This window comes from Macrotis lagotis, chromosome 7, assembly GCF_037893015.1.
Source record: "Macrotis lagotis isolate mMagLag1 chromosome 7, bilby.v1.9.chrom.fasta, whole genome shotgun sequence".
In the NCBI taxonomy this organism is placed as follows: domain Eukaryota; kingdom Metazoa; phylum Chordata; class Mammalia; order Peramelemorphia; family Peramelidae; genus Macrotis; species Macrotis lagotis.
Window position 1 is genome coordinate 143,359,584 of NC_133664.1, and position 13,443 is coordinate 143,373,026.

Below are 13,443 nucleotides of genomic sequence, written 5' to 3' on the forward strand. Positions count from 1 at the left end.
ATTTTCCTTTCTAATGTGCTAATCACAAGACTGTGAAGCCTATATGGAAATGAATTATAGGTAAGACAATTATGATCGCAAGTGCTTTCTCTGGAAGGCATTATACTAAGTGAATACAAGCAAAAATAAAGTCAGTTCTGCCCTCAATGAGCTTGTATTCTAATGGAAAAAAGATAACATAAAAGAGTGGGGAGAGAATGTACCTTGGGTGGGGGGACAGTATAGGGAGCTCAGCGGAAAAGTTCAGAGAGAGAAGCAAACTGGGAAGTGACTGAGCATGGTCAGCCTGAGTGTATCCCCAAAATGAAGACCCTGGAAGAAACTCACTAGCTGAAGAAAAGGGCTTTCAGGAGTGGCTAGATGGCACAGTGGATAGAGCACCAGCCCCGGAATCAGGAGTACCTGAATTCAAATCCAACCTCAGACACTTAATAATTACCTAGCTGTGTGGACTTGGGCAAGCCACTTAACCCTATTTGCCTTGCAAAAACCTAAAAAAAAAAAAATGAAAAAATGAATGAAGAAAGGGGCTTTCATAGTAAATGGATGTTCCAAGATGAGAAGGGTCTACTAATTACCTAAAGGCTTTGATTTAATCTAAACAAATGTAGAACTTATGCTTCTGTATTTGATTTGCAAATTTCTAAAGTGAAAAAGATATCAGAAACATCTTGCCTTTTCTCTTCCCTCCACTAGGAAATTAAAGGTAAAGGTTAGGTAGTCAATGAAAAAAAAAAATACCCATTTAGGAGCCTGAAGACTTAGATTTTGGTTCAATCACTTTGACACTAGCTAGCTATATGACCTTAGGCAACTTGCTTTGTCTCTCTAGTCCTCCTCTGTAAAATATGAATGCTGACCAAGATAATTCCAAATTATCTCCCTATTCCCCCCTTTCTCCTTGAGAATGGAAATAATTTGATATAGATTTATTCGTGTACAGTCATAGAAAATACTTAGCCATGTTGCAAAAGACCAAAAAAAAGAAAGTTTTAAAAGTTTATTTTGATCTTCTTTCAGACTCCATCAGCTTTTTTCTTTGGAGGTAGATAGCATTTTTTACGATAAGGTCTTCAAAATTATCTTACATCATGGTATTGCTGAGAATAACTGTCATTCACAGTGATCATCATACAGTATTACTATTACTATATAAAAATGTTCTCCTGGTTCTAGTCACTTCACTTTGCATCTGTTCATAATATCTTCCTGGGTTTTTTTGAAAACATTCTGTATGTTCTTTCTTATAGCACAATAAATAGTATTCCATGCCTTTCTATTCAGTTCACAAAAATTTTTTTAAGTTCTGTGTCTATCTGGTACCATTCAAAGGTTATTAAACTGAAAACTTTCCTGAGAACTAAATTTACTGACTAATTCACTAATTTTTATTTCAAGCTAATTATATAATTAACTTTATGCATAAAGAAAACATTAATTGTAACAAAATATATTTTGCCATGATCAATTAACATCTTTTTTTTCAATATTTACTACAAAAACATAATAACACTAAATCCATACAACTAGTTTTGCACCATGCATTATTCAGTGGGATTAAAAGTGATGGCAAGGGGGCAGCTAGGTGGTGCAGTGGATAAAGCACCGGCCCTGGAGTCAGGAGTACCTGGGTTCAAATCCAGTCTCAGACACTTAATAATTAACCTAGCTGTGTAGCCTTGGGCAAGCCACTTAACCACCACCCCCCCCCACCCCCCCACCCCCGTTGCCTTGCAAAAAAAAAAAACCTAAAAAAAGTGATGGCAAAAATCTGGAAAAGTCCATACAATTCTACCAGTTTTATGTACCATAAATCCATTCTGAAATGGCTAGTGATGTTTAAATTCAGTGCTTGACTGAACATTGATATCTGCAGTATAAACCAACCTTTAATGACTCTTCCTTGAAAGTTTTAGTTGAATTCTTAGCTATATCTAAAGACAAAATGAAGTACAATTCTTAACCACACTATCACCACCCTCCAAAAGTCAAATAATTCAAGAATAGCTGAACTGGTTTGAACATGTAAATATGGCTTTAAATATCTTAATAATTTTTTAAACTGGGAAACACTATATGACAAGGAATACACTATCAAAATGACTTACTTCTAACCTTAAGTATTTATGAAATTGAATATAGCTATTGAATATCTTATCCAAAGCATCAAATCTAAAAAATTTTAAAAAGGTGATTGTAACTAATAACATGTGACTGAGAAGAAAAAAAGCAAGTATTCCCTCTATTGTTAATAAATATTCATGGGGCAGCTAGGTGGCACAGCAGATAAAGCACAGGCCCTGGAGTCAGGAGTACCTGGGTTCAAATCTGGTCTCAGACACTTAATAATTACCTAGCTGTGCGGCCTTGGGCAAGCCACTTAAACCCATTTGCCTTGCAAAAACCTAAAAAATAATGAAATAAAATAAAATAAAATAAGTAAATATTCACTAGTGTCTTAGGAAACTATTGAGAGTCCCTTGGACAACAAGGAGAAAATGAATTCAGACTTCTCATTGGAAGGACAAATATTAAAGCCGAAGCTTAAATACTTTGGTCACATAATAAGAATCATTGGTCTTGGGAAATATTGAAGGCAAAAGGACAAGGAGATGGGAGAGGATGAGATGGATGGATAGTGACATAAAAACAAAGAACATGATCTTGGACAGATTTTTGAGAGATAATAGAAGATAGAGGGAATGGACAAGGTATGTTTTATAGGGTCACAAAGAGTTGACACAATTGAAAGAATAAATAACAACAAAGCCTCTTAATCTTTTCCTTCCTCATGCATCCCATTCTTGATCCCTTTATCTTTTGTAGAATAACAGTGTAGCTCTTCATAAATCTAAAAACATATAGACACTTTTATCCATTCCTCATCTCTTTCTAGATTCCATATACTCCAAAACCTAATGATGTATTTTTTCTTTAGTGTTTAGTCCAGTGCCCAATAAATAAGATGCATTTTAAGAAATACTTTTGAGTGATTGCTTGATTGACTATAATGAATAATAATATTTTATGATTGTATTATTATTAGTTATAATTATGAATTATTAATCATAATGAATAGCCAACTATAATTATGTAACATATGCTATATGGTTATATCTGCACAAAGAATCAGTAACTTACTAGAACAATTTTGAATGAAACTAGTTGCTAAATGATACAATGGATCAAGTGCTGGACTTGGAATCAAGAAGACAAGAATTTAAATCTTAACTGACATTCACTATGTGACCCTAAGAAAATCATTTAACCTGTTTCAATTTATTTTCTCATCTATAAAATAAGATAATTCAAACAGGTCCCTTGCAGGATTATTGTGGGGATCAAATGAGATAACAAATGTAAAGTGTTTATCAAATCTCAAAATACTACATAAATACTAGAGATGGTCATTATTTTCTTTATCAACCTCAGAAATTATCATCTTAAGTCAAATTGCCAAATTACGTCAACGATAAAAACAAAGTTTGAGCAAAATGATGAACGGGAAGGAGGAAAAGGACTAAAACACCTTAAAAGAGATCATTTGCAATAAACTAATCTACATGGTTCTAAGGCAGTTAAACATTCAATAGGTGCTAGGCAGCTAGGTGACAGATATAGAGCCCTGGGTCTGGAGTTCAAATTGTACCCCAGATACTTTCTAACTGTGTGACCCTGGACAAGTATCTTTACCCCATTTCCTCAGCTCTGAAGCAAGCTGGAGAAGGAAATGGCAAACTACTCCAATATCTTTCCCAAAAAAATCAGATATGGAGTCACATAAACTGAAATGATTGAATAACAACAGTATACATTACTTCATAAATAATATTTACCTGATAACAAATGAAAAGATGCTTTCATAAGACATTCTGTATTAATCCTTCTTAAACAATCTCCACCAATATGAGTATCCCATGCTCTTCCAAGTCTCCAACTGTGGCCCTTATATAGACTCCTACTTCTCCATAAACTCCCTAAGTTCTTTTTCTCCATTATTCAAAACTTCTCAGTATCAATATTCAGTCTCTCCTTTTATTCTTAAAGTCACAGAGAATGAAGTATCACTACACCTGAGTAAGGCTCCCATTCCCATTCTTGCAGCATCTTTGACACCATATTCCCTACCTCCCACATGGACCTCTCTTACAAATATGGGGTCCATTCCTTCCATACTATCTTTATACTAGCTTTTTTACTGGCTTTAGTATATAAGCTTTTTAATATGTTTCTGTAGACTCTTTGATAATATGTTATAAAAATTTTGTTTCAATATTCGGTTAAGGATATTGATTTACAGTTGCTTTCTTCGTCTCTTCCTGGATTAGGTATTAAAACCATATTTTTATCATAGAGTCCCTACAACAAACAGTACCATTCAAGGACCCTCCTTTGCTCATTTTGACAAGACTTATCATCAGAAGTTTAATTACACAATAAAGTTTTTATTCATTGCAGTAACTTAGGAAGAGTGAAATCAATGTGATATAATAATAATGTTTGTCCTTCATTTTTAAAGAAGACCTCAGCATCATGAAAGTGATGTCTTGACAAGCACATGAACTGGATTTGAATGAGGGGGTGCTGAGCTAAGTGACCAGCCTCACCTTTTCCTTCAGAGTCATCTAGGTCCAGTGAAAGATAGGAATCAGGATGACTGGAGATAGCCCTGGATGCGAGGCAATCAGGGTTAAGTGACCTGCCTGCCCAAAATCACACAGCTAGTAAGTGGCAAGTGTCTGAGGTCAGATTTGAACTTCCTCCTGACTCCAAGGCTAGGGTCTATCCACTGTGCCACCTAGCCACCCCAATGTGATATAATGAATGAATGGATAGATTGTTGGCAAGGGAGTCAGAAAGAACTCTTCCATCTATTGGTTATGTGAAATTGCACAAGTAACTTAAATTCTCATTGCTCCCAGACAACTCTCCAAGACCATGAAATCACAGGGCCAATTTAAAAAAAGATTTCAAGAAGAATCTTCTAAAGTGTAGAGGTATTCTACAGATCTATAGTAATGGAGAGAATATTCAAATTATTACTCCTTGAAGACAGAAAATAGAAAGGTCACAACATGACACATTGGGAGCTATAGAGAGATGTCAAAGATAATGTTTTAAAGACTTGAAAAATGCTGAGATGCATCATAAAATGAATGGAACAAAACAACAGTAAAAATAATTAACAGGGGGTGGCTAGGTAGCACGGTGGATAGAGCACTGGCCCTGGAGTCAGGAGTACCTGAGTTCAAATCCAGCCTCAGACACTTAATAATTACCTAGCTGTGTGGCCTTGGGCAAGCCACTTAACCCCATTGCCTTGCAAAAATTAAAACAAAAAAAAAAATGATTAACAGTATCAGATCAGTACCTTTTTAAGGTTGATAGTTAAGGTACCTTTATAGGCAACTAGTTGGAGTCTGGAACATCTCAAATCAAATCCAGCTTCACATACCTGCTAGCTTTTTGGCTTAGGGCAAGTCATTTTATCTCTGTCTACTTCAGTTTCTTAAGTTGTAAAATGTACATAATAATAGCCCCTCCCTTGTAAGGTTGTTGTGAAGATTAAAAGAGCTAATATTTGTAAAGTACTGAGCAGAGTAACTGGCACATTGAAGGGTCTTAATAAATACGTATGTTCATATGTCCTACATTTCCCCTTTCACAATTCTGCCTAGAGGGATAATTTTTAACCATAAAAGTGAGAAGGGACCACAAAATATAAAAAGATCATTTTGATTACATAACAATGAATTTTTTTACATCAAATATCCTAATTAGAGTCTGATTTGCAAGATATTATTTTTCAATCAAATGATGATATTTATACAAAGGCAATGAAAAACATCATTTCACAGGACACTTGATCATTTTATTTTGGAATGCTCATGATCAGCAAAACCAAAAGGATTTCCATGAAAATAATTGAAATTTGTGTGATAGTATCTGTTTCCAGAGAATGATAAAATTATAAATTTAGAATAGGAAGGGACCTTAGAAGTCATGAGTCCATTTAACAAATGAGAAAATTGAAATCTAGAGAAATTAGATGACTAAACCAGAGTTATATAACTAGTTAATGTTAATATTCAAATCTAAGTCTTCCCGAATGCAGGTCAAAACATTTTACATACTACCCAATGTCAAATATTTGAGAAATTTTGTGAAGAACTTGACAGTATCTATCAAATTAAGTCAATGTATACTGTACTTTGATATCTAATGACTACAAAGCAAAGGTAAGCACAGAGAAAGAATTTTGGAAAGTAAGCTTTAGGTTTACTAAAGGTATGAAGTATTGTTATATTGACCTCTTTTGACCAAAAGAGGTCAAAGATTTATAAACTAAACAGTAGTCTCTTGTATATATATATATATATATAAACATGAATATGTTCTTTAAAAAAGAGAAGTTGTATGGTCAGCCCTGAATAAGATCACAAAAAAATAAAATCATTTATAACTCGACAGACAGAAAATAACTGGGTCAAAGGATAATAAATTTAGACATAGAAGGGACCCTAAAATTCACCTGATTTAAGTACCTCACTTGAAAGATAAGGAAACCAAGCCTCTAAGAGGATGAAAAATAGCAATAATAATAATGATGATGATGATAGTTAACATTTATATAGTGCTAAATTTGTGCCTCTGCTAACTTTCCAAAGTCATATTGCTAGAGAAATAATATCAGAATCAACCATTGTGTATCATCAGACTACTGACAAATCAGGGCAAAAGTCAAAATCAACATCAAATGGGAAGAATATAGATGAAAAAAAACTACATAGTTAATCACTTCTTCAGATTGGTCTGTTCACCCAAGCCCCTCAAATGGACCAAGGTAGATCTAGAAGAAGATATTGCCTCTGCTTATCAACATTTCCTTCAGAAGTTTAAGTGGTAAAAAGGAATCAATACAACAAGTAGATCAAAGACGCCCCAAAATGATCTTTTCCAGCAAACACTTTGACCTTTTGTCAACTAGAGATAGGGCAACCAGGAAAAATTTAGTTTGCAATATAAAGTCATTTTGAAGAAGGACATTTGAAGATTATGAATATAGTGTCACTCACAAAAGCACTGAAACATTTTTATAATGTATCTCAGGGAAGTAAATATGCACCACTTCCCTCTTCCCCCATCCCCAATAGGGGTGATATGAGAATCATATATAATATTGCTACCTAAAAAGACAATTTGAGAAGAAATAATAAATACTACCCATATATTAACTTTATCGCTTTTATAAAATCTTTATGTTCTAAACACTATCAAGAGTATATTTGTTTTTAAATTAAAAGTATTTAGTACAATAGAGTAAAACAGTTTTAAAGTCTCTCCTCCAGCCAGAAATATTTAATAATTTTAAAGCATATAAGATTCCTTGACAAATAAACCATGGAAATAATGCAGTTTAACAACCCTTTTGATTAGTAATATCAAACATCTTACTGAGAAGAGAATATTCTTCACTCATGAAGAATGTCTTAGGAGAAGTCTAAAAGGACAAGAATTAAATGTAGTCTTCAAGATGCCTCTGTCTGTAGGAGCTATTAAGTTAATAGCATCAAACATTCAGAACATGATTAGATTCATAATTACTCAGAAGAGATCAAACAATCCATCCACAAAAAATAAAATTAATTAAAAAATCTAATTGTTTATTTTATGAAAAATAGTTGGATAGTTAGTCCAGTAATTAGTACAGCAACTCTACACACACACACACACACACACACACACACACACACACACGTGCACACACACACACACACGCACACATATGCACACACACACGTATATCCATATCAGGAATTACTGACAATTAAAGATTTGGAAAACCAACTATTGCATTTCACATTTATTATTATTGAATTTCATCTTTGATTAAACCCATAGATAATAGATATTTTTCAGCCTAGATCCTGGCATCCAATTTATTAGCTGTCACTCTAAGGTCTATTTCAAGTTCAAATTTGACAAACATTCCATCTATGTTTCCAATCATAAATCAATAAATTTATCAAATACCTATTATATACCTAGCACTTTATGTGCCAAATCTCCATCAAAGACATTGATAAAAATATTGTGCAGTACAATGGCAATGACAAATCCCTGGGGCATTTCACTAGAGGCCTCCTTCCAAGTTGGTATCAACCCACTAAAGGTTACTCTTTGGTAGTGCTCATCTCAGTTTATTCCAAATCCACCTAACTTCTTTCATGTTGTCCATATATTCTTATTTTGTCCACATGAATAGTATGAAAGACTTTATGAAATATTTTGTCAAAATTTTAATATGACCAACACATTTCATTTCTTTGTTCTACCAGTCTATTTCCCAGGGGTTTAAAAAAACACATAAGATTAATCTGGTATAAACTAACCTTGATGATTCTGTATTGTCATTTAATGATCACCATTTCAATTTCCAAATATTCACTAACCACTCCCTTAATAACGCATTCTAGAATTGTTTTTCAAGAATAGAAATCAAGATACATACATAGTTTGAAAACTTCACCTTTTCCTCAACTAAAAATTAAGAATACATTTGCTCTTCTTCACCCAGTCTTATGCAACCTATTTCATTAACAATAAATTTTTAAAGGTCTCCAACAAAAGTGTAACAATCACATTTGCCAGTTCCTATGGAACCTTGGTGACTTGAACATATTGGGAGCAACTAGATATGCATGCCCACTTCCCCAGATAGCTTGATTTTCAGATCTCTGCTAACCATTTTTGTTCTATCCTTAATAGTCAAAATTCTCCTTAGAAGAAAAAAAAAATAAGAGTTAGGTATTCAAAACTTTATTCATTAACATCATCTCATTCACCCCCAAAGCAACAGTTTGATCCTCTTAAATCTCACATAGCTAAGAGAAAAAAAAATCCTTTATCTTGTCCTTAGTATTCACTGTCAATCTCTTCTCTGGGATGTTCAGGGAGGACTAACACCTCTGGTGAGAGGACCTGTTGCAACCTTTTCAGGGTTACTTATTTACTTTTGAGGTCTCCCTGATCCACCCAATTCTTATCTGTGACTCCAAGAAGCTGTAGCATGGGTTCTTTTGTGGTGGTGGGAAATTGGAGATTGAGGGAATTCCCATCAATTGGGGAATAGCTGAACAAGTTGCGGTGTGTGATTTTGATGCAATGCTATTCTGTTATGGGAAATGATGGGCAGGATGATCTCAAACTGCTTGCATAAGTTGATGCAAAGTGAAATGTACTATGTACAAAGTAGCAGCAATATTGTGAGATGATCAACTGTGACTTGACTTTTCCCAGAAATAAGTGTCTTAAGACAATTCTGAAGGACTTGTGATGAGGATTACTATCCATTTCCAGGAAAGGAGCTGATGGTGTTTGAAAACAGATTTGAAGCAGTCTTTTTTTTTTTAACTTAAAAAATAACATGCATAGTGGCCACACCTCAGTAAACCATCTTGGTAGACAGGCCAAACTAGGTTGAAGTTAATCAGTAAACCTCCAACCTGTTAATGTGTTAGGGACATATCTATCCCAAGTATATGAAGACCGCCTCTGTCAGACTGAGAGGATGAGAAAGGGTATGAAGGCAGCTGAAACAGGCACTGGAGTACTTAGAGCTTGGTTAGGCACCAAAGATGCCAAGGTCACTCCCTACATCCTAGAGTATCACCAGTCACTTGACTTTTGTCCTGCCACTGGACTGAAATGATTCAGGAGGTGAGAAAAAGGGAGATGATTTTGTACAACTCTGTGTTGCTTAAATCTAATTCATGTATAAAATAAGATATCACCCATGTTGTCATTGGTTTCTTTCAAATACAGAGGACAAACAACGATATCTCTTTCTGGGCTGTAAAACTATCAACACAAAGCACTCCCTTACTACATATTACATTTGTGTGGTCCTTTTAAAAAGTGTAGTTTTTTAACTGATCTATAAAATAAATAGAGTAAGTTGTCTTGCAAATCAAGTTGATGGTGTAAGGTTTATTATTCCCATTTCATGAATAAGGACATGGAGGCTCAGAGCACTTCAGCAACTAAGCCAAGGTCATATAACTAGTCAGTTTTTGGAACCAGAACTTAAACCTAGGTTTTTCAGACTTAGAGTCCAGATTATTTCAATACAATATGCCAGTTCTTCTCTGTATGTGTATGTGAGAGTGTCAGAAAGAAGAGAATGAGAGACAATATTTATGTGGATACATATATATATATATATATATATATATATATATATATATAGATAGATAGATATATAGATAGATAGATATATATATATATTGTGCCTAGGGAAGGAAGTGCTCCTCACCTGATATAGAAATTTTTTGCTGAAAAGTTATGAGTAGGTCAAATTTTATAATTTAAATTGTACTGCTACTCATTAGGAGAGCTTTATTTTTTACAGGAACCAGATACTAAATCCTTTTGTAAATTGAGTCATATTTTGGTCATGAAAATTACTGGTTTTATAATTTATTATAATCATTGCTTATTACATTAGTAATATTATACTGATAATGTTATATTAAAATTACTTTTTACTGTTTATTGTTTTTATAATTCTATATTTTATATATTGACTTTTCTTAATCAATAAATCAATTAGCATTTATTAAGCATTACTTATGTGTCAAGCACTATGCTAGGCATTGAGTACCTTTTTAAAAATATTTTATTTATTTATTTTTCTAACAACATGCAACAGTGGTTTCCAACAATCATTTTTTTGGATTTGAGTTTTACATTTTTTCTTTCTCCTCTCCCTAAAAGAAAACAATCTAATATTGACTCTACATATTTAATTATGCTAAACATGGATCCATTGTAATCATGTTGTGAAAGAAGAATCAAATTCAAATGGAAGGAAAAAACATTAGAGAGGGGAAAAAAGACATAATACATAAGACAACAATTAAAAATTGAAGATAGTCAGCTTTAGTCTGCATTTAGCCTCCACAGTTCCTTCTCTGGATATAGATGGTATTTTCCATCATGAGTCTTTTAAAATTGTCTTTGTGTACTTCTAAAGTGAACAAGTACAACATGGTTGATCATCACCCCATGTTGTTGTTAGTGTATATAATGTTCTTCTGGTTCTGCTCATTTCACTCTGCATCAATTCTTGTCAATTATTACAGGCTTTTCTGAAATCCTGTCCCTTCTGACTTCTTATAGAATAATAGTGTTCCATCCCATTCATATACCACAATTTGTTCAGTCATTCCCCAATTGATGGGCATTCCACATTGGGTACATATATTAATATAAAGTCAAGGCATGTAATGAAAGAATCCCTATTGTGAAAGAATGTGCATTTTTAGTTTAGCACACCTGTGTTTATCTCAATATATCATTTGAAGAGGGTAGTGCTTGAGAAACTAATTGTTTTTAAATTGAAGTTAAATTAGAATACTCATTCAAAATACAAGTAAGCTATTAAGAAAAACAAGGAACATGTCATGCTGAGGATAGCAAGGGTTAATATTAAGAACAATCATTAAACCTAAATGACAGGGGAGGCTAGGTAGTGCAGTGGATAGAGCACTAGCCCTGGAGTCAGGAGTACCTGAGTTCAAAACCAGACTCAGCTAATAATTGCCTAGCTGTCTGGCTTTGGGTAAGCCACTTAACTGCATTGCCTTACAAAAACCTAAAAAACAACAACAACAACAAAAAACCCTAAATGATAGAGGCAGCTAGATGGCACAATGGATAGAGTACTGGCCCTGGAGTCAGAAGGACCTGAGTTCAAATTTGATCTCAGATACGTAATACTTACTTAGCTGTGTGACCCTGGAAAAGTCACTTAACCCCATTGCCTTGTAAAAGTCCAAAAAGACAAAAACTTCTCACACAAATTAAATCAGATTTAAATAACTAGGCAAGCATCAACTGCTCATGGATAGATTGAGCTTATGTAATAAAAATGACAATTCTACCAAAACTAATCTACCTACCAATCAAAATTCCAAAAAACTATTTTCATGAGTTAAAAAAAAGTTGTAAGTAAATTCATATGGAGAAATAAGTCAAGAATTTCCAGGGATTTAGTGAAAAAAAAAGTGCAAAAGAAGAGGGCTTAGCCCTACCCGATCTAAAATTATATTATAAAGCATCAGTCATCAAAATTGTCTGGTATTGGCTAAGAAATAGAGTGGTAGACCAGTGGAATAGACTAGATGCAATAGCAGGAAACGATTGTAGTAATCTTCTATTTGATAAACCCAAAGAGTCCAGCTATTGGGATAAAAACTCTTTCTTTGATAAAAACTGCTGGTAAAATTGGAAGTTAGTATGGAAGAAACTTAGATTAGACCCACACCTCACACCCTTTACCAAGATAAGATCCAAATGGATACAGGATTTAGACATAAAAAAAACAAGACTATTAGCAAATTAGAAGATCAAGGACTAGTTCACCTGTCAGATCTATGGAAAGGGGGAGCAGTTTATGACTAAGGAAGAGATGGAGAACATCACTAAAAACAAACTAGATCATTTCAATTCCATTAAATTAATGGAATGCACAGATAAAACTACTGCAACCAAGATCAAAAGAAATGTAGTAAACTGGGAAACAATCTTTACAACTAATGTTTCTGACAAAGGATTCATTTCTAAAATATACAGAGAACTGACTCATATTTTTAAAAAAAAGCCATTCCCCAATTGACAAATAGTCAAAGGATATGCAAAGGCAATTTATAGATGAGATCAAAGAAATCCATAGTCATATGAAAAATAATAGTCATATGAAAAATTGCTCTAAATCATTACTTATTAGAGAAATGCAAATTAAAGCTTCTCTGAGGTACCACCTCACACCTCTCATATGACCAGAAAGGATAATGACCATTGTTGGAAAGGATGTGGGAAATCTGGGACACTATTACACTGTTGGTGGAGCTGTGAACTCATCCAACCACCTGGAGAGAAATTTGGAACTACACCCAAAGGGCAACAAAAATGTGCATACCCTTTGATCCAGCAATACCACTACTGGGTCCACTGAAGAGATGATGAAAAGGGTAAAAACAACACTTGTACAAGGATATTCATAGCAGCCCTGTTTGTGGTGGCAAAGTAGAAATCAAGTAAATGTCCTTCAATTGGGGAATGGCTTAGCAAACTGTGGTATATGGATGTCATGGAACACTACTGTTCTATTAAAAACCAGGAGGGATGGGAATTCAGGGAAGCCTGGAGGGATTTGCATGAACTGATGCTGAGTGAGATGAGCAGAACCAGAAAAACACTGTACACCCTAACAGCTACATGGGGGTGATGATTAACCTTGATGGATGTGCTTATTTCATCATTGCAACAATCAGGGACAATTTGGGGCTGTCTGCAATGGAGAATACCATCTGTATCCAGATAAAGAACCATGGAGTTTGAACAAAGTTCAAGGACTATTCCCTTTAATTTAGGAAAAAA